This window comes from Cyprinus carpio, chromosome B6 (genome assembly GCF_018340385.1).
Source record: "Cyprinus carpio isolate SPL01 chromosome B6, ASM1834038v1, whole genome shotgun sequence".
Taxonomy (NCBI): domain Eukaryota; kingdom Metazoa; phylum Chordata; class Actinopteri; order Cypriniformes; family Cyprinidae; genus Cyprinus; species Cyprinus carpio.
Genome location: NC_056602.1, coordinates 28,793,340 through 28,811,875, shown reverse-complemented (window position 1 = coordinate 28,811,875; position 18,536 = coordinate 28,793,340). Strand labels below are relative to the sequence as shown.

General features: G+C 32.6%; 1 protein-coding gene across 4 annotated transcripts in view; it reads left to right on the top strand.

The window, feature by feature from the left end:
- Positions 1-18,536, top strand: part of LOC109092064 (cadherin-22) — a 193,315-nt gene that overhangs the window by 70,380 nt on the left and 104,399 nt on the right. Inside the window, exon 2 of one of the 4 annotated variants that reach the window (XM_042726668.1) lies at positions 14,431-14,560. The exons of 2 other annotated variants lie outside the window; for them this stretch is intronic. The gene's annotated coding sequence lies outside the window, so the exon portion shown is untranslated. Of the gene's footprint in view, positions 1-14,427; positions 14,561-18,536 lie in introns of all 4 variants that reach the window. One more of the 4 variants, XM_042726667.1, reaches the window with a different exon arrangement.

The following is an 18,536-nucleotide window of genomic DNA, read 5'->3' as shown; positions in this document are numbered from 1 at the left end:
TTCCTCATTCATTCCTTCTCTTTCCTGGCTTCTTTAGGTCTGCAACACTCTCTCAGGAGTTGATCTGTAATATGTTCAGTAATATCTCTATCCCTCTGTCTTACATCTCTAACCGCTCAACAAAAGACCTAATGAAGCAGAGGAGGAGGAATATTTGCCCGGTAATTAAGAAAAATGAAAAGAGGCGACACGGAGGTTGTCATGTGCCCTGTAATTGTCCTTTACTCTATGAGGTCCACTTTAAAGGTCTGTCTTTTCTCCTTTTCACCCACTTCTTGGCCTATTACTTCATGCATGTAATGAATGGGAGCCGCTGTGAATGCCACAGTCGCTCATTTTGGATACCAAACCCCAAAATGAAAATTTTGTCATTATTCACTTACCCACATGTCGTTCCAAACCCGTAAATGCTTCGATCGTCTTCAGACCACAATTTAAGATATTTTGGATGAAAACCGGGCAATTTTCCCGGATATTTTGGATGAAAAACCGGGAGGCCTGTGACTGTTCCAAATAAATAACAGTGTCAAGATGAAAAAACGTAATAGCATAAAAGCAATTTATATGAAACCCATATAACCAAAAGATTGCCCGATCTGGACAAGGATTTCCAAATGAATATGACTTTCATGCCCATACCTTGACACTGTACCCAGATTTGCACGTCTGATGGCAGATGAAGTAATTCTGACGATGACTTTCATGCCTTTTCGCTGGACCTTGACAACTGACAATTTGTCATCTATGGGACAGGTCACAAGCCTCCCGATTTTCATCCAAAATATCTTAAATTTCGTTCCGAAGACGAATGCAGCTTTTACGGGTTTGGAACGACATGGTAAGTGATTAATGACAAAATTTTTATTTTTACTCCAAATACACCTTAAAGCGCTTTCCGTAGACCTCCAACAAACGACAGTATCTGGATTTGGTTGCATATTGGTTTTGGTTGAGGGACAGATGAAAGGTTCGCTAGTGACAAAGGGACATGTGGCCCTTCATATGAAATTAATTATTTTTAGAAGAGTCTATTCAGAGTGTAATTCCATCAGATAGCTGTTGAGATGTTGAGAAATATCGCTGTATTCAGACGACAACAAATTACTTTGTCCTGCTCAACAATGCCCTGTTTTGTGAAGAGATTGCTTTTGGGAAGCTGCTTTTAATGGTTCCCAGAGGAAGTCGAGCCTTTGTGAATAATCGTTATTATTTGGAATCTATCTCCAAAAGCGTTTTTATACTCAGCCAAACTGACCCTTTTAATGTGCTTTTCGGTGCATGTTATTCCAAATTAAAATGGTGTTTTTGTTTTAATAATCTTTCATTAATGTTTTTCTGCTCTTCCTCTGAGAAGACTTTTATTTTCAGATGAAGTCATGAATCCCTTTTATTTTTCTGACTTTGTTCTGGTACATAACTTCCACTTTTTAGGATGCAATCAATTCCTGATTGATAAAATCAAGTACATTACAGTTTTTCATTTGATATCATGTTCCCCTTTAATTAAAATGTTTTAAATATTATTTCATGTTGACTTTATTTATAGTTATTATTTATAGACATATCCAAACCAGTGTTGTTTTGGTATCACTGAGATAATATAGTTGTTATTAGTATTTTGAAAATTAAAAACTATACTATTATAGTTTTTTATTGACAGTCTGTATTGTTTTATTTGTAATTTTTCATTTTAGTTTAAAAGTTTTGATAATTGCGTTATTTTTGTCAGTTTTTATTAATATTTTGAATATGAAAACTTAAAGTTTTATCGATAGTTGGAATTAGTTTTTATTTTTAGATTTTTCTTTTTAATTTTAGTTAGTTTTAATAATTTGTATGTGTTTTGTCAGTTTTATTAATATTTTGAATGTCAAACTACACTGTTATATTGTTTGATAGTTTAAATTAGTTTTTAAAAAATATATTTTTCATTGTAATTTTAATTAAAGTTTTAATTTGTTATTTTATTTTTGAGTTTTGATGAATATTTTGATTAATGCTTTGATATATTTCACCTTTAGTGATTTTTTTGTGCTTTTTAGTTTTATATATATATATATATATATATTATAATATATATATATATATATATATATATATATATATATATATATTTTTTTTTTTTTTTTTTTTTGAATATAGAATACTATTTTAGTTTTTAATTGATATTTTGAATTAGTTTGTATTTTTATATTTTCCATTTGTATAGTTTTTTTATTATTATTTCATTTTACATTTTAGTGATTTTTAGTAGTTTTTTATTTATTTTTAATTTTTTTTTGTTATTTTAGTACATTAAGCAAAATCTAAATAATAAATGTTGCCTTGGAAACTAAAATAAAATGGTGTAAATTTTAATTTTTTTATTATTATTATAGTTTCAGTTGACTACAATAACCCTGATCCAAATAATACTATTGTCACAGTGGGCATTATTTAAAATCCTGCTAAATCTTATTTATCAGCTGACTGCTCATCATAACAACAGCTTTTGATTTCTGACATGCAAAGAATGCAACCATGCAGCCGTATCGAGTATTTCCATGTACACGTTACTGAATGATGTTTTCTGCATGCTGACGTGCATGACACGTTTCATTCAATTCTCATTTCTTGCACATGAAACACATTGCGACCCGGTGCAAGCCACTAACGTGATTTCCCAACACACATCGCTCACGATATCAGGCTCCTGCAGAATTCAAATCTTCTGCTCCGGAGGGGCCATTCGAGCACGCAGAGGGTGGCCTAATGATGCCTGTGTGGCTTTAATGCTGTTCATGAAGGTAATAATAGTAGCGTACAGGTCTAATGACAGTGGTCAGAGTAATAGCAGCGTGGCGCACTCGCACAGAGGTGCTACTGTGTGCCGAAATTACTCTGTCATTGTAGAAGCGGGTCGCGTGGCTCTCAGTGTTCAGGACTGTGATTTGGAGAGCTGAAGTGTGTTGAGTGTGTGTGAGAACTACATTCTGAGACTGAGTGCTTCAGCATGGGATGAGTGTGTGTGTGTGTGTGTGTGAGAGAGAGAGAACTACATGCTGAGACTGAGTGCTGCAGCATGGGATGCGTTAAAGAGTCTGTGTTTGTGATTCTGCAGAACACTGGATCCTGTTCACGTCCAGAGTTTGCATGCGATGTAATGTGTTCAAGCGACTAGAAATCAGTATCCACAATTATACACTTCATGTGATTTTATTCATCAGTGGTCTCTGATAATTTGGCAAATCATTTCCCATAAGCATGTCATTATTTTAGCGACTTTGGAGAATGAGAGCGTTATGATTGTTTTTATTCCAACTTCAGTAGCTAAAATCATGTTACAGTTTGAATCATTTCTGAGAATCAGTTCAAACTGTCCATTTCAATGAACTCTGATTCAAAACAATTTGTTAAGTCATTCCAGAAGGTTCACAGAATGATTTATTACTTTAGTAACACTTTACAATAAGGTCTCATTATTTTAACATAAGTTAATGCATTAGTTAACATGACATAAAAACTAACTTTGAGCAATATATTTTTACATAAAGTAAAATTGTATATATAATAATAAATAATAATAATAAATAATAATAATAATAATAATAATAATAAATATATATATAGAAAAATATATATATATATATATATATAGTTTGGTTTTTGTTTTTTGTCAAGTAATAAATTTTATCACAATAAAAATATTTATTAATAAGTTGTACTGTAAATGTAACAGATTTTATAACAGGATTAATTCAGTGTGTTTCTTTGTAAATATTTCTGAAATTTACTAACTTTATTCGACACCAAGGTTTTTTTTTTTTTTTAGATCTACGATTTACTAGAAATTACTAATTTAGTCTTTCTATGTAAAAATTCTACTTAAAAGTTACATTTAATGTGTTACTCGCTGTTTTTTTTTTTAATTTCATGTTAACGAATGTAATTAACTTATGTTAGCAAATGATACCTTGTGTTACTATTTTGAAATGTACAGCTTATTATTAAAGTTGTGATAAAAAATAAAGTAGTGACAGATCTTTACCTATTTTGATGAACATCTGAGTGAATTGATTATCAAAAAAGAAAAGAAAAAATGTAGGGTGGTGACTTGTTTCTGTGCATCTGTTGCTGATTGGATGTTGAGATGTGGGTGTGCCAATCAATATTGGAAGCAGATGAATGTGAGCTTACAGGGGTGGAGTTTAAGCAGACAGTATGAGTGAATATCCAATAAGGACAATTTGATTACAATTTTTTTGTAGTAGAAGAAAATAATAATAATAATAATTCGCCACACCATGGCTCCAGAAAATGTAATTTAGTTATTTTTGAGTAGCTGTGGTGTCCAGACTTTTTATTTATTTATTTATTTATTTATTTATTTATTTATTATTTATTATTTTTTAAAACTTTGGTCAAGCAGCCACCTTGAACAAACATATATCGATTACATTTTTATCTACACCATTCAACAATAAAAAATAACTTACACATAATTTTTACATATGAAACTGAAACATACATGGATCGTTTACATTGTGATCTACACCATGCATTTAGAAAATAGAACTTTCACATAATATAAATTCAAAAAAAAAAAAAAAACAAATTATATAAATCACAATTTGAAATTCTCAATATTTAAAAAGCCAAAGTTAAAAAATTAAACATAAACATTTAAGCAAAATAACATAATTAAATATCATTTTTCCAATATACTGTATTTACTGAAAAATGCTTCTTGGAATAATCTCATTGGCATCCGTATTCTGCATCCTCCATACTGTAAGGACATCCAGAGATGATGGATTTTCTTGTGGTGGTGTATGATAAAAGCTGCCGCTGTGACAGATCCCTCGTGGGTCTTAGTGCCGGCTGTAGATGTACTGCAGGTCTGTCTTTATGTGTTCGGTGGGCTCACGGGTCAAGAAGACTTCTTCGCTAGTGTTGCAGGTCAGGTGGGTAATGGTAGATTTCTACACAGCAGGGACCATGAGTTTAACAGAGTCTCAATCTCCCATACTGTATTTCAGTTCTGCAGTATTGCACAGTGAGACTGCAGGAACAACATTATAATTTTAGAAATCAAGAAAAAAAGCAAAACCATGTTGCTTTACTGTTGCTGCCATCAGAAAGCAAGAAAAAGTGTTTTAGCATGTTGCTTTGCTGTTGCTGCCATATTTAAAGGAATAGTTAAAATTTGCTGAAAATGTGCTCACCCTCAGGCAATCCAAGATGTAGATGTATTGTATTCAGTCACTTGCTTACCAATGGATCCTCTGCAGTGAATGGGTGCCGTCAGAATGAGAGTCCAAACAGCTGATAAAAACATCACAATAATCCACACCACTCCAGTCCATCAATTAACAAATTAAGATGCCAAAAGAAACAAATCCATAAGACGTTTTAACTTCAAACCATTGCTTCTGATATGAGATATGAGTCCATAATCCATAATAACGCTTCCTCCAGTGAAAAAGTCTTCTCGTCTGAATCAGGAGCGAAATCTGCACAGTTTCAAACCTGCAGTTTAAAGGACAAAACAGCTCTAAACAAATATGTGGCTTGGTTTTGATGTGAGAGACAACAGGTGATGGACTTTTTTACTGTTTTTATGGTTTATGGACACGTATTTAGCCAGAAGTGACACTAAAATGTCTTAGTGCAGGATTTGATTTTTACAAACACACAGTTTTTGGCTTCATAAGATGTTAACTGATGGACTGGAGTGGTGTTGTGATGTTTTTATCAGCTGTTTGGACTTTCTGATGAAGAAACAAACTCATCTACATCTTGGATGGCTTTAGGGTGAGTACACTGTCAGCAGATTTAAATTTTTGGTTGGACTATTTCTTTAATACCATAAATAAATGTGCATGTGACAGTAATTCAGTATGGTATGATGCAGTGCAATTTTTGTGAAACTAGTTTAAAGTTGAGCTCCTAAAGCAACCAGATAGTGTGTCATTAGCATTCTGTGCAGACGAGGTTTTAGTTCTTCTGGGTAGAATATAGAGAGGACATCACACCGGAGACTCATTGTGTATTCAGGACAGAGTTAGACTTTTATAGCAGGGTAGAATATGCTGAAATGTGGCCCATATTGCCTGTTTGTTGGGGGTGTTTTTGAATGGGTGGTTTTGCTCGTAAATTTGCTTTAAAGATATTTATCAGCTCCTCTCCTAATTTATGGGATTGTTTGCACAGTCATAGCCTGCTGAGAAAGTCAGCGAGGATAAAACGGCGGCTGTGCGTGTTATTTAGACAAATAGATTGTGTATCTAGAGCGAGACACACATAGAAATCACATTCATTTTTATATTTAAACACTCGAGTCAAAACTGTAAAACTACCATCTATTATGCATTATACATAATGTATTGAACTGCACTTGCTGTGCTTCATGTTTGTTGTCGACGCACTAGAAAGATGTGTTGTCTGTCAGTCGTGTTTATTGTTATTTTACGCCACTCGATTTTTCTCTCTCATCGCATGAATTTGGATTCATAACTAGCATAATTTCTTTTGCCACGGTACTGCGATGCAGAATACCTTCGGGAAGTCGACTTCCTGCTGTTTAAGTTCTTTAAACAGTATTTTGCTGGTTCTTTTGTAATTATTATGCATGCAAATCATATTACAATAAATGAGAAACTGCATGGAATATTTCTACATTCCAAAATTAATTTCTCATGACACAGGACCATTTAAAATTAACCTTAAATCTTGAGGTTGATTAAATGGAAGTCCATGAATGCATTATGCATTGAGTGGAGTTCATTTATACTTCAGTTAAGATGCAGATGTTTACACAACTGTGTCATCATTCGGTTTTGCTATTTTTAATAAAAGCCGTCCATAACCCTATCAGCCCCATCAAACCGGCTGTTTGCACATTATGCATGAACAATCTTACAAAAATAAATAAACAAATGCAACTTGTCTTTTGATGATGGGTCGAGGGGTCTTGCTCTTTCAGGGATTTCCACGAGCTCTCTAATATTGCACCCAACGTCAATTTTCCTCCTCCTCCGGCCGATGTCCTTGTTACATATTTATTCATTTTCCTCTGTCAATAGGCTACATATTTCACGCCCGGGGTGAAGAAAACCTCTGAATAGATTTATTAGCCAATATTGTAATGACGATAAGAGTAATGGGCATGTCAGTCAACGCCGGAGAATGAGTATGATGGGCTTCAGTGAAGTGCTTTTCATTCAGACAAAATATTCAGGCTACATGTGAGCGGATATGACGTTTAGAGGTCAGTTAGTCGGGATCAAAACTAAACCAAAAACTCCAAAACTTGCGTCTAGGTCACATTTCACACACAAATAGACAGCAAATTGTGCGTATACTTTATATTAATTAGCATATACAACAACCAGTACATTATATACTTTGTAGATTAATACTGTATAAAACACAAACATTGTAAATTATAATTTATTTCTGTGATGCACAGCTGAATTTTCAGCATCATTACTCCAGTAAAAATTACACAATTGTGAAATATTATTACAAATTAAAATAATTATTTTCCATGTGAATATATTGTAGATTATAATTTATATTCTAATTCGCTGCTCAAGAAACATTTCTGATTATTATCAATGTTGAAAACAGTCACATGATCTTCAGAAATCATTCTAATCCGCTGCTCAAGAAACATTTCTGATTATTATCAATGTTGAAAACAGTTTGTGCTGCACTGATATATATATATATATATATATATATAATTTTATTTTTATATATATATATATATATATATATAATTTTTTTTTTTTTGTGGAAACATTTGCGATACATTAGTGTTTTTCAGAATTCTTTAAGTAGAAATGTAAAAAGTACAGCATTTATTTGAAATAGAAATCTTTTGTAACATTAAATCAAGTTTATGCATTTTGCTTATAAAAATATTTATAAATAAACTTAATAACTAAAATTTTATTAACTAAAAATTAACTAATAATCTATAAACATATAAAAAAAAAACAATATAAAAAAAACACACTTTTTTTTTTTTAGGTTTTTCATCTAATTTTCATTAAACTAATTTTTCAGTTGTTGAAACAAAACTTTCAATTAAAAATAAATAAATCAGATTTTACCAACCCAAAACTTTTGAACGGCAGTCTTTCAGTATATTGCATTATAATAATGCGAGTATGCTTGGGATGCACTTAACTGTTATGAAATTAATGTCACGATGGCAAAAATCTCCTTAATGTGATCCTAAAAATAGTGTTTTCACTTTGCAGTGATACATGAGCATCATATGCTTCAGACAGGTTTGGTGAGATTCACCTGAGCACATCACGGCCGTGTTTCAGATTTCTCATCGCATCTAAAGGTCATGAAAATGACAAATGCACAATGGGCCAGACGTTTGGCGTTTATAGTGCAGAAGATGCGTTCGGCTCCTCTGCTGTCTGCACTGTTTTTCCAATTTCACCCTGGAGACACGCAAGCTAAAGACTCCAATCTACATGATGTTTCCTATTACTCTGCGCTGCTTAAAGTCAGAGTCACAGTCTTCTGCTGTTGTGCCCTGAGTGCTTGCTTGAGATGCAGGTGCGTTAATGACTTCTCTGAGATTTTTGGACTTGTATAATATAATATCTGCACATTTTTTGTTGCGTTGCTGTTCCTCCGGGGCTGTTGTTGGGTTTCAGAGGTTGCTGGTTATCTTTGTGTATTCCCTGCAGCCTCTGAGAGACGGGCCGGGCCTGTCAAAACATTTGTAGGGTCTGATAGAGTTTGATGGGAAATAAATAACACCCAGGGACTCTTTAGGGCTTGGCGTGGTGAACAGAGAAGAGCTTTTGAGAGGCTGCCATGTGACTTTTGAAGAGACGGCTGGTCCACAACTCACTGCAAACTTCAACTCTGCGCTATTCAAACAAGTCCAATCATGCATCCAATCACGCCTGATTGTTTCACTCAGAAATAGGAAGTGTATTGCAAATTATTGAATCTAAAATGATTTTGAATCCCTGAAGTACTAGGCTTGTGTATCATTCAGAATTATTATTATTATTATTTACATTTTCAATGGAATTTTTGCATTTAAATTGAGTTAGGTAACAAAACAAAATTAGAACTGAAATGTTAATTTTAAGTACAATTATAATGAATTAAAAGGCAAAGAAATCCAATAACAAAAAATATATATATATATATGAGAAAAGTTTGTGGGGACAAACTTAGAATGTTAAAAAATTTACAGACAAAATTATAGACTATTGTGTTTTTTTTTCAAATTTCTGTCCAGTGTTATTTTAGTAATATGTGTGCACTATTAGTATTTTTTTAATCATTTGATTTTTTTTTATATTTACTTTTTGTCATTGTTATTTTTATTCTTAATAATAATAATAATATTTAAAATATTTCTATATTGCTTTAATGTTTGTTTCAGTGTTAATTTTAGTGATTTTAGTATTTCAACTTAAACATTAATTTTGAGTTTCGTTTTCATTATTCATTTTAATTTTCGTTTGTTTTAGCACTTTTATTATTATTTTTTTTATGCTTCATTGTTAGTTTTAGTAATTTTAATATTTTAAATACTGAAATTGAAATTTTATTTTAAGTTTCGGTACACGTAATTTATATTAGTAATTTTTTATATATATTTCTTTATTTCTTCAATATTTTCAAGTGTTAGTTTTAGTAATTTAAATACTTCATCTTAAACTTAATTTTCATCTTTTCATTTTAATTTTAGTTTAGTTTTATTCATTTTGTGATTTTGTCTTTTTCATTTATTTATTTGTAATATTTCTGTATTCCTTTAATGTTAGTTTTAGTAATTTTAGCACTTAAATGTATTAATTTGGAGTTAGTCCCCAAGACCGCCTATCAAGTATTTTTTTTTTCTTTTTCCATCTAATATTTATATTTTATTTCATTTCAAATACCGCTAACATTTATATTTGTTTTATCTTTTGCTAACAATCTGTCAGTTTGATTCCTGTGTGCCAATTCAAATCAAACTCACACTTTTTAAATAAATAAAAATAAAAGTTCCAGTTATTCAGTCCTTATCCAGATGAACTGTCCTATGGTTTTTATTTCCTCAGCCAGTTATTTTTTCACCTGTCCACACCGGTCATCATGCGTGTGGCTCTGGAGGTCACAGGAGAGTGGATTTCCACTGTTTGCCGGAGCATTTCTTGGCCTGTCTGCCTTATTTTCCCCAGCGTGTGGAAACAAGTCGAGCTGCATCCCTGAGCCCCTCATTTAAGCCGACTGCGTTTGTCTAGTCCCAGCTTATTTTCCCCCTCCCTGCTTCAGAGGCGGTCGGCTGATGGGCTAAAGGTGAGAGCTCAGGCCTCGCTCACCGAATCTTGGCCTAATGGGAATCTTGTGGCCAGCCGCTCCTCTCAGCAGGGATGTAGCATGAGATGTTCCAGCTGTGCGCAGACATGCAGAAAATGAACTGCATTGTGGAAGAGATGCGCTCAGAGTTGCACATGGAGATGGATGATGAAGTGGTCAAATACGGTGTCGCCTTCACTCTTTCCTCGTGTTTACGGTTGCTCACGATTGGATTGTTTATGCACAATGCAGCCTGTGCATTTTGAATAGCTGAGATTTAGCCTCTGTAAAGGATCCACACAACAGGCTTTCGCTGGCTTATTTATTCTGCTACAAAAGGTCCTGTTTTGCCGAATAAGTTAGTGCTTTATCATTTGGACGCTTTCGTGGCGCTATGCATCATGACAAAATCTCATTCAGTGCTGCAATTTAGACGTTCTTCCCATTCTTTGGAGTCAATATGCGAGACGCACTGATTTGAGCATGCAGTTGTGTTGAGGCGCTGAAAATTTAACGCATTAACAAAGTCCTACACTTTCAATTCTGATGCACTGAAATGGCAACAGCATCCTAACAGTTCACCAGAATTGAACTAGTCGATCTAAAATTAGGATTTTTCAAGTCAAGTCAATCACTAGAAACATCTTTTCTCTTGACCAGAGATGTGTTGTGTTTATTTTGAGTCAAATGAATTCAGTGTTTACATTTTATTCAAAGTTAATTATTATTATTATTTTAATTATAATTTTTTATATTTCTAAATTGCTTTAATGCTTATTTCAGTGTTAGTTAGTAAGTTACTGATTTTGAATTTTATGTTTTCATTTTATTTTAAGTTTAAGTTTTATTCATTGTATGCGATTTTGTCATTGTTATTTTATTTTGACATTTTATTTATTATTTTTAATATTTCTATATTGCTTTAGTGCACTTTTTAGTGTTTGTTTTTGTAATTATAATACTTCAAAATAAATGTATTAATATAGAGTTTTATATTTTCAGTTTTCTTTGTAATTTTATTTTGTTTTAGTAATTTTAGGTGATTTTGTTATTTTTTTTATTTTTTTTATTTTTTTATTGTTATGTAATATTTCCAAGCAAGTTGTAAGCATACAATTATTAATTTTGTATTTTATATTTTAGTTTTAATTTTAGTTTAAATTTTTGCTATTTAATGTGAAATTTTAAATATATTTTTAAATATGTATATGTTGCTTTGATATTCATTTCAGTGTTAGTTTTTGTCAATTTAGTACTCCGTCATTTTTTTTCTTTTCAATTATCATTTTAGTTTAAGTTATAGTAATTTAATGTGAATTTTAAAACATATTTCTATATTACTTTAATAAATGTTTATTTGTTAGTTTTATAAACGTCTCTTGATCAGAGATGCATTCTGTTTGTTTTGAGTGCACTGATATTAGTATTCAGACAGCTGGAGATGTGTATGAAGTGGCTGTGTTTGTTTCAAATCAAATTAAATTGCGCTCCTGATGTCTGTGTGCTTTATCATGATTTCTGATGATATGTCAGGGACAAACTGTTGAGCGTCCCGATGCAAGCTGACAGCAAACGCAGAGGGGCTGTAAACACTCTGTCAAGGGCAGAGTGAGACGCTAGCGCTAAACGCGGATTTTTTTGATGCTAGTGTTGACGCTGTGATCTGTCTGTGAGGTCTCATGCTCATCTGATGGCTAATTAAAGCTGCAATAAGCCCAGATCACTGATAACACCTCTCTCCTCTCATCATTACAACATTTGTTTTTTTTTTTATTTTAATGTCCTTTTTATTTTTATTTTTATTTTTTTTTACTTATTTATTTATTTGTGTGTGTGTGTGTGTGTGTGTGTGTGTGTTTGCACTGGTTTGTGTAGTTTACAGGGACGCAAATTTGTATAATGACATGGGTATGACAGAGGTATTACAAAGTGAAAGTGATTTTTGAGTACACTTTCAGTGTTTGTGTAATTCAAAAGGTTTAAAAAATACTTTTTTTTTTTAAAACTAAAAATGCAAAAGTTTTATGTAAGGGGCAGGTTTAGGTGTAGGGTAATAGAAAATAGTTTGTACAGTATGAAAACCATTATGCCTTTGGTGTGTGTGTGTGTGTGTGTGTGTGTGTGTGTGTGTGTGTCCTTCAGTTTAATAAATGTGTGTGTGTGTGTGTGTGTGTGTTTATGCTACATTGTAGGGACCAAATGTCCTCACAAGGAGAGTTAACCTGACATTTTTGACATTGTGGGGACCGGCCTGCAGTTTAATAAAAAAAATTAAAAATAAAATAGTAAATGATGTTTATAAAAAATCACAACAAAGAAAACATTTCTTCAATAAGTATTATATTATTATTAGATAAAAAAAAATATTTTTTCAGTAAAAAAAAAATAAAAATAAATTTAAAGAAAGTCCCCACAATTCACAGAAACATACGTGTGTGTGTGTTTGAAATAAATAAATAAATAAAATAACATTTGAGATTTTTTTTTTTTCAATTTATTTTATAATGCCACCTTTTTTCTGTAAATGCACGGAAATGTATTATTTTTCTACTTCCTGTCCTGTTATTTTAGTGTTTTTTATATGCTATTATAATATGTATTAATATTTTAAAATAACTTTTATTTTTAGATTCTCGGTTTTATTAATGTTCTTGTCATTTTTAACAGTTTTGTTTATTTGTTTATTTTGTCTTTGTAATATAATTATATTGTATATTTATATTACATATTTATTTATTTATTTTTAGTTTTTTTATTTTAGTTTAGTTTTTTTAAGCAATGTCAGTATTGTTTAAACTTATTTTATTTCACTGCCACTTTTTTTTAATTGGCACTTTTGCCTTATTTTCTTTTGAAAATATCAAAAAGTTCTTGAAACAAGATACATTTGCACTGCATAATATATCAGGGCTAGTTTGCATAGATTGTGTCTTTTAATAAGAGTGTGTTTGGTTGAACTGGCCAACTTTTAAGTTAAGTTGACAAGTGAAAACAAATCTGCCGGTCTGTTAAGATGGAATTCACTTATTTTCAAAACACAGTCTATGAATAAAAAGTCTTAATATCTCTTGCAGCATTGCTACCCAAGTAAATATATCTGGTTTTAAAGATTTGTAGAGATTTCAACTGCAAAGCAAAGACAAACAGGCCTAATTAAGGATCAGATAATTTGCGATGTGAGAAGCAGAGCTCCTGAAACAGTATAGTGAGTGCTGAAGTTATAATGAGTACTCTGCTGTTTAGAAGTTAGTGTTGTGAATTCTACATGTTATTGGGATTGTAATTCGTGTTCTTTTGGAGAATGATATTTTATTGTACAGTAGCTTGTTGTTGTAGCAATGATGTATTGATGGACAGTCACTTCAAGTTCATCTGCTATTATTGGCAAGTGTGTGTTGTAGTGTTTATATTTGATTATTTTCAGTTTATTTCATTAATAAGGCATGCAAGTTAGCAAAAAGTTGGGTAATTTACCTGAAGTCTTTAAAAAACATTTTCAGTGAATTATTAATATGATGCAGTGTTACTTTGTCCATTATATTCCGTCAACATTATGTTATAGTTCAAATAGTTTCATTTTTGTTAAGCTGCATCTGTTTTTTGTCACTCCTTTGACTCCATTGACAAAATGAAAAACATTTTAAAATAACGTTTTGTCACGGCTGCATGTGATTTCATGTAGCAATTTTGACGCAAATAGTCAGAATGTTTTTATAGCGCTTTCGTATCATTTCAAAGCAGTTTTACAGAAAATTATGTTGTTAATGTTTATAATATCTTAATGTCTTCATGCCTTATAGTTGTATTTAGCAGATTAGAGCTGGATGAAAATGTAATTACATTTTGCAATGATACAAGCAGTCATGCAGTTGAGGTTTGCTATATAGTATAGATCACTAGATATGAGTATATTTTATGCATGCAGATAAAAATATATCACTTTACATGAAGAGCCAAGCAATATTGTAGTTGATATTTGTGAAAAAAAAAAAAAAAAACATGCAGTTGAGATTTGCTATATAGTCCATTTATACACCTCTGCTGGTATTCTAAACCTCCTTGTTGTTCTGTAGGCCTGTGTAACATGCGATTTACTGTAGTCATGGTTTGTACCAGCAGGGGTTAAATGCTGAAGCCAGCCACCCAACCTATGACCCCTGGCTGGCAGTTGTAAAGCAGAGGCCCCGGCCCCCGGTGAAGGCCCCGAGGAGCTCGTGGACAGCTGTCAGCTGGAAGGCCATGATCACCGGTCAGTGCCCGGACTTCCACTCCTGCCAGTCACCCGTGAGACGAGCCACTGGGTAATTGCGCAGCTGGCAGGGAGAAAAGCCTGAGAGAGAGAAAATAATAGGGCGAGAAAGATGCAAACAGCATAGAAGCTTCTAAAGTACACTCTTAAAAATAAAGGTTACAAAAAGAGCTGTTGCAACAAAGCTGTAGAAGAATTTTCAGTAAAAGAACCATTTGGAAGAACATTTTAAAGAATCTGTTGTGAAATGGAAAGTTTATGTTCAATCAAAATCATTGATGTTACAGTAAAAAATTCTTTATAGAACCATAGAAACAAATAAAGAACCTTAGATTTTAACAGTACTAGTCAAACCTTCAATAATTTATAAAAAAAAACCTTGTATTTTATTCCTCACCAAAGCTGCATTTATTAATTATAAAAATTGGTATTTTATTTTAATATAAAATTAGAGTTTTCTATGTGAATATATACAGTAGTAAAATGTAATTTTCAGCATCATTACTCCAGTCTCAGTGTCACATGATCCTTCACAAATCATTATAATATACTAATTATTATCAATGATTAAAACAGATGCTGCTTCTTGGAAACTCTGATAAATTACCATTCAAAAGTCTGGGGTCAGTAAATGTAAAAATGCCGCTTTTAATCAGCAAGGATGCATTGAATTGATCAAAAGCAACAGCAAAGACATTCATAATGTTACAAAGTAACATTTCTAACATAAAATAAATTCTGTTCTTTTGAACTTTCAATTCATCAAAGAATCCTGAAACATAAAATGTATCACTGTTTCTACAGAAATATTGGGCAGCACAACTGTTTTCAACATTGATAACAATCAGAAATGTTTCTTGAGCGGTGAATCAGCATATTAGAATGATTTCTGAAGATCATGTGACACCGAAGACTGGAGTAATGATGCTGAAAATACAGCTGTGCATCACAGAAATAATTTACATTTTACAATCTATTCACATAGAAAAGTTATTTAAAATGCCAAAAAATATATATATTTCACAATTTTTACTGTATTTTTTGATCAAATACATACAGCCTTGATGAGCAGAAGAGACTTATTTCAAAAACTTTATAAAACTCCAGATTTTGACCAATGTAAGTGCATAGAAAATGGATTTTGTGGATATTCTGTTGGTAACCGTTGTACAGTAGAGAGGATGTGGGAGGAGGCAGCAGCAAACTACAATTAGTGTAATTAGCCATGTGGCTTTTCTAAGACTGTGACAATATATGTCTCCTCTCATTACTTCCTGTAAGCAAACACGCAGCTTAATGAGAGGCAGCATACGCTACAGCACCATTTACTCTTGATGCTCAATCCATTACAGCCGCCGCCGTCTGCCAGTCGAGTCCACTTTCACCCCCGCCCCGCTCCGGCCCCGGCCCCTCCAACACGCTCCCTCCACTCTGCCAAGAAAACAGCGTGTCTTGGACAAGGGCTACTTCTAACCGGATCCCCATTCCAGGGCATAATAGCCAGTCTCTAGAGCTCAGAGTCGCAGCCAAATGGAAGAGTGAAGGGACACTAGAGGTATTGAGGCTTGTCCAGGTGTTTGTGAGTGCTTCTAATTGATGCCGCGTTCACAAACATTACGTTATAATCTCGTAACCAAATCTAACACTTATACAACTATAAAACTGAATCAGTGTCTAAGAGAAAACTTTTTTAATATAAAAACTCATCTAATAAATTAATGAATATTTATGCATACACTGGATAATAATTTATATAGCTGCTGTAGCCTTCATGCTGGTTGGCATTTTTTAAGGCTAATGATGCATTGCTGAAATGCCCTGTGCTGTATATCTGACAGTTATTCAAAATGTATTCAATTAATATTCATTTTAATTCAATACTTTTTAAAAAAAATAAAAAAAAAAAAAACAATGATAAATTGTGGTGTTACTATATAGTTTGCTCTAAAACAGTATGTTTTTGACTGTGTAATAATAATAATAATAATAATAATAATAATAACAAGTTATTATTATTTCAGTTATTCATATGTTGTGAATATAAAATACCAATTTATATATATATATATATATATATATATATATTATTCACATAATTTTATACACATAATAAATATAAGAATATAACAATAACAACAGAAATCATAAATATAACAATAACTATTATTATTATTAATAGTTATTATAAATTATATGATAAATTATTATCATTTTTTTACATATTTATAATATTATTTATAATATATATTAACAACATTTAAACCAGTATAATTATAAAAAAATCATTATAAGTATTTGTGATTATAAATAATATAATAAATACAATTATAAAATATAATAAATATGGTAATGCATCTTTTTCTAAAATCTTGTGAGTAGTAAGCTCATTAAATGTGTCATATTACATATCTGTCATTATTAAATGTCACATATGTGTCCTCTTTGTATGATTTTTAGTGAGTAGATGTCAGACTGCGGTAGTGAAGGTGTGTGGGTTCATTTGTATGACCACAGTCATTAGAAGAGCATGTGGTCTGGGCTTCGATGAGAGCTTTCGTGCGTTGATACATGCTTGGGGGAGCGCTTGGCAAATGCATAATCGGATGACACATCAAAACATCGCACAGCCGGAGAAGAGGGCCAGTGCAGCTTATTAACCTCAGGCTATTAGTTTCCAAATACTATTTTTCTTTTTTAAATCCAACCAGATTTTAATCAGTCTGATGTTTTGGATCTCTTCTCATTTAATACTTTGAACTACTTTGACAAAGGCGGGCCGTTTCTGAAATTCGGCTCTATTTGTTGAGATTTCTAAAGTTGGAAGAAAAAGTATATGAGTGTTAACAAGTGCTGTGTTTGTGTCCGTTTGCCAATGATTCCCATTAAAATGATAATTGTTGTGCAGGTGAAAAGTATCTTATGTCCAAGGTTAAAGCAGTGAAATTGTGAAATATTATTGCAATTCAAAATAACTGTATTCTATGTGAATAAATTTAAATTTCATTTTAAATGAATTTTCAGCGTCCTTTCTGCAGTCACACTTAATAAATCATTGTAATATACTGATTTACATTTACATTACATTTACATTTAATCATTTAGCAGATGCTTTTATCCAAAGCGACTTACAAATGAGAACAGTAGAAACAATCAGATCAACAAGAGAACAACAACAACAGTATACAAGTTGCTATGACAAGTCTCATTTAGTCTAGTACAGAACACGTAGCCGGGTTTTTTTTTTTTTTTTTTTTTTTTTTTAATTAATATGATAGACAAGAAAAAGAAAAGGTAAGTACTAGTATTAGTTGGTTAAGTGCAGGCGAAAAAGATGAGTCTTTAGATGTTTTTTGAAAATGAGTAAAGACTCAGCTGTTCAAATTGAGATCGGGGAGGTCATTCCACCGGCTGGGAGCAGTCCTGGAGGGCGCATAAGATTGAACTAATGAGCTTAGGTATGTTGGTGCCGTGCCAGTGGTCGTCTTGTAGGCAAGCATCAGTACCTTGAATTTAATGCGAGCGGCTACTGGTAGCCAGTGTAACCTGATGAGGAGAGGAGTAACATGAGCTGTTTTTGTGCCTCATTGAAGACAACCCTCGCTGCTGCATTCTGGATCAGTTGTAGAGGCTTGATAGTACATGCAGGAAGGCCCGCCAGGAGAGCATTACAGTAGTCCAGTCTGGAGAGAACAAGAGCTTGGACAAGAAGTTGGGTGGCTTGCTCTGACAGGAATGGTCTAATCATCCTAATGTTGTATAAGGCAAATCTGCAGGACCGGGTCGTTGTAGCAATATGGTCGGTGAAGCTTAACTGATCATCGATCACAAGTCCTAGGTTTCTGGCTGTCCTGGAAGGAGTTATGGTTGACGAACCCAGCTGTACAGAGAAGTTGTGATGAAACGATGGGTTAGCTGGTACCACCAGCAGTTCAGTCTTAGTAAGGTTAAGCTGAAGGTGATGGTCATTCATCCAGAT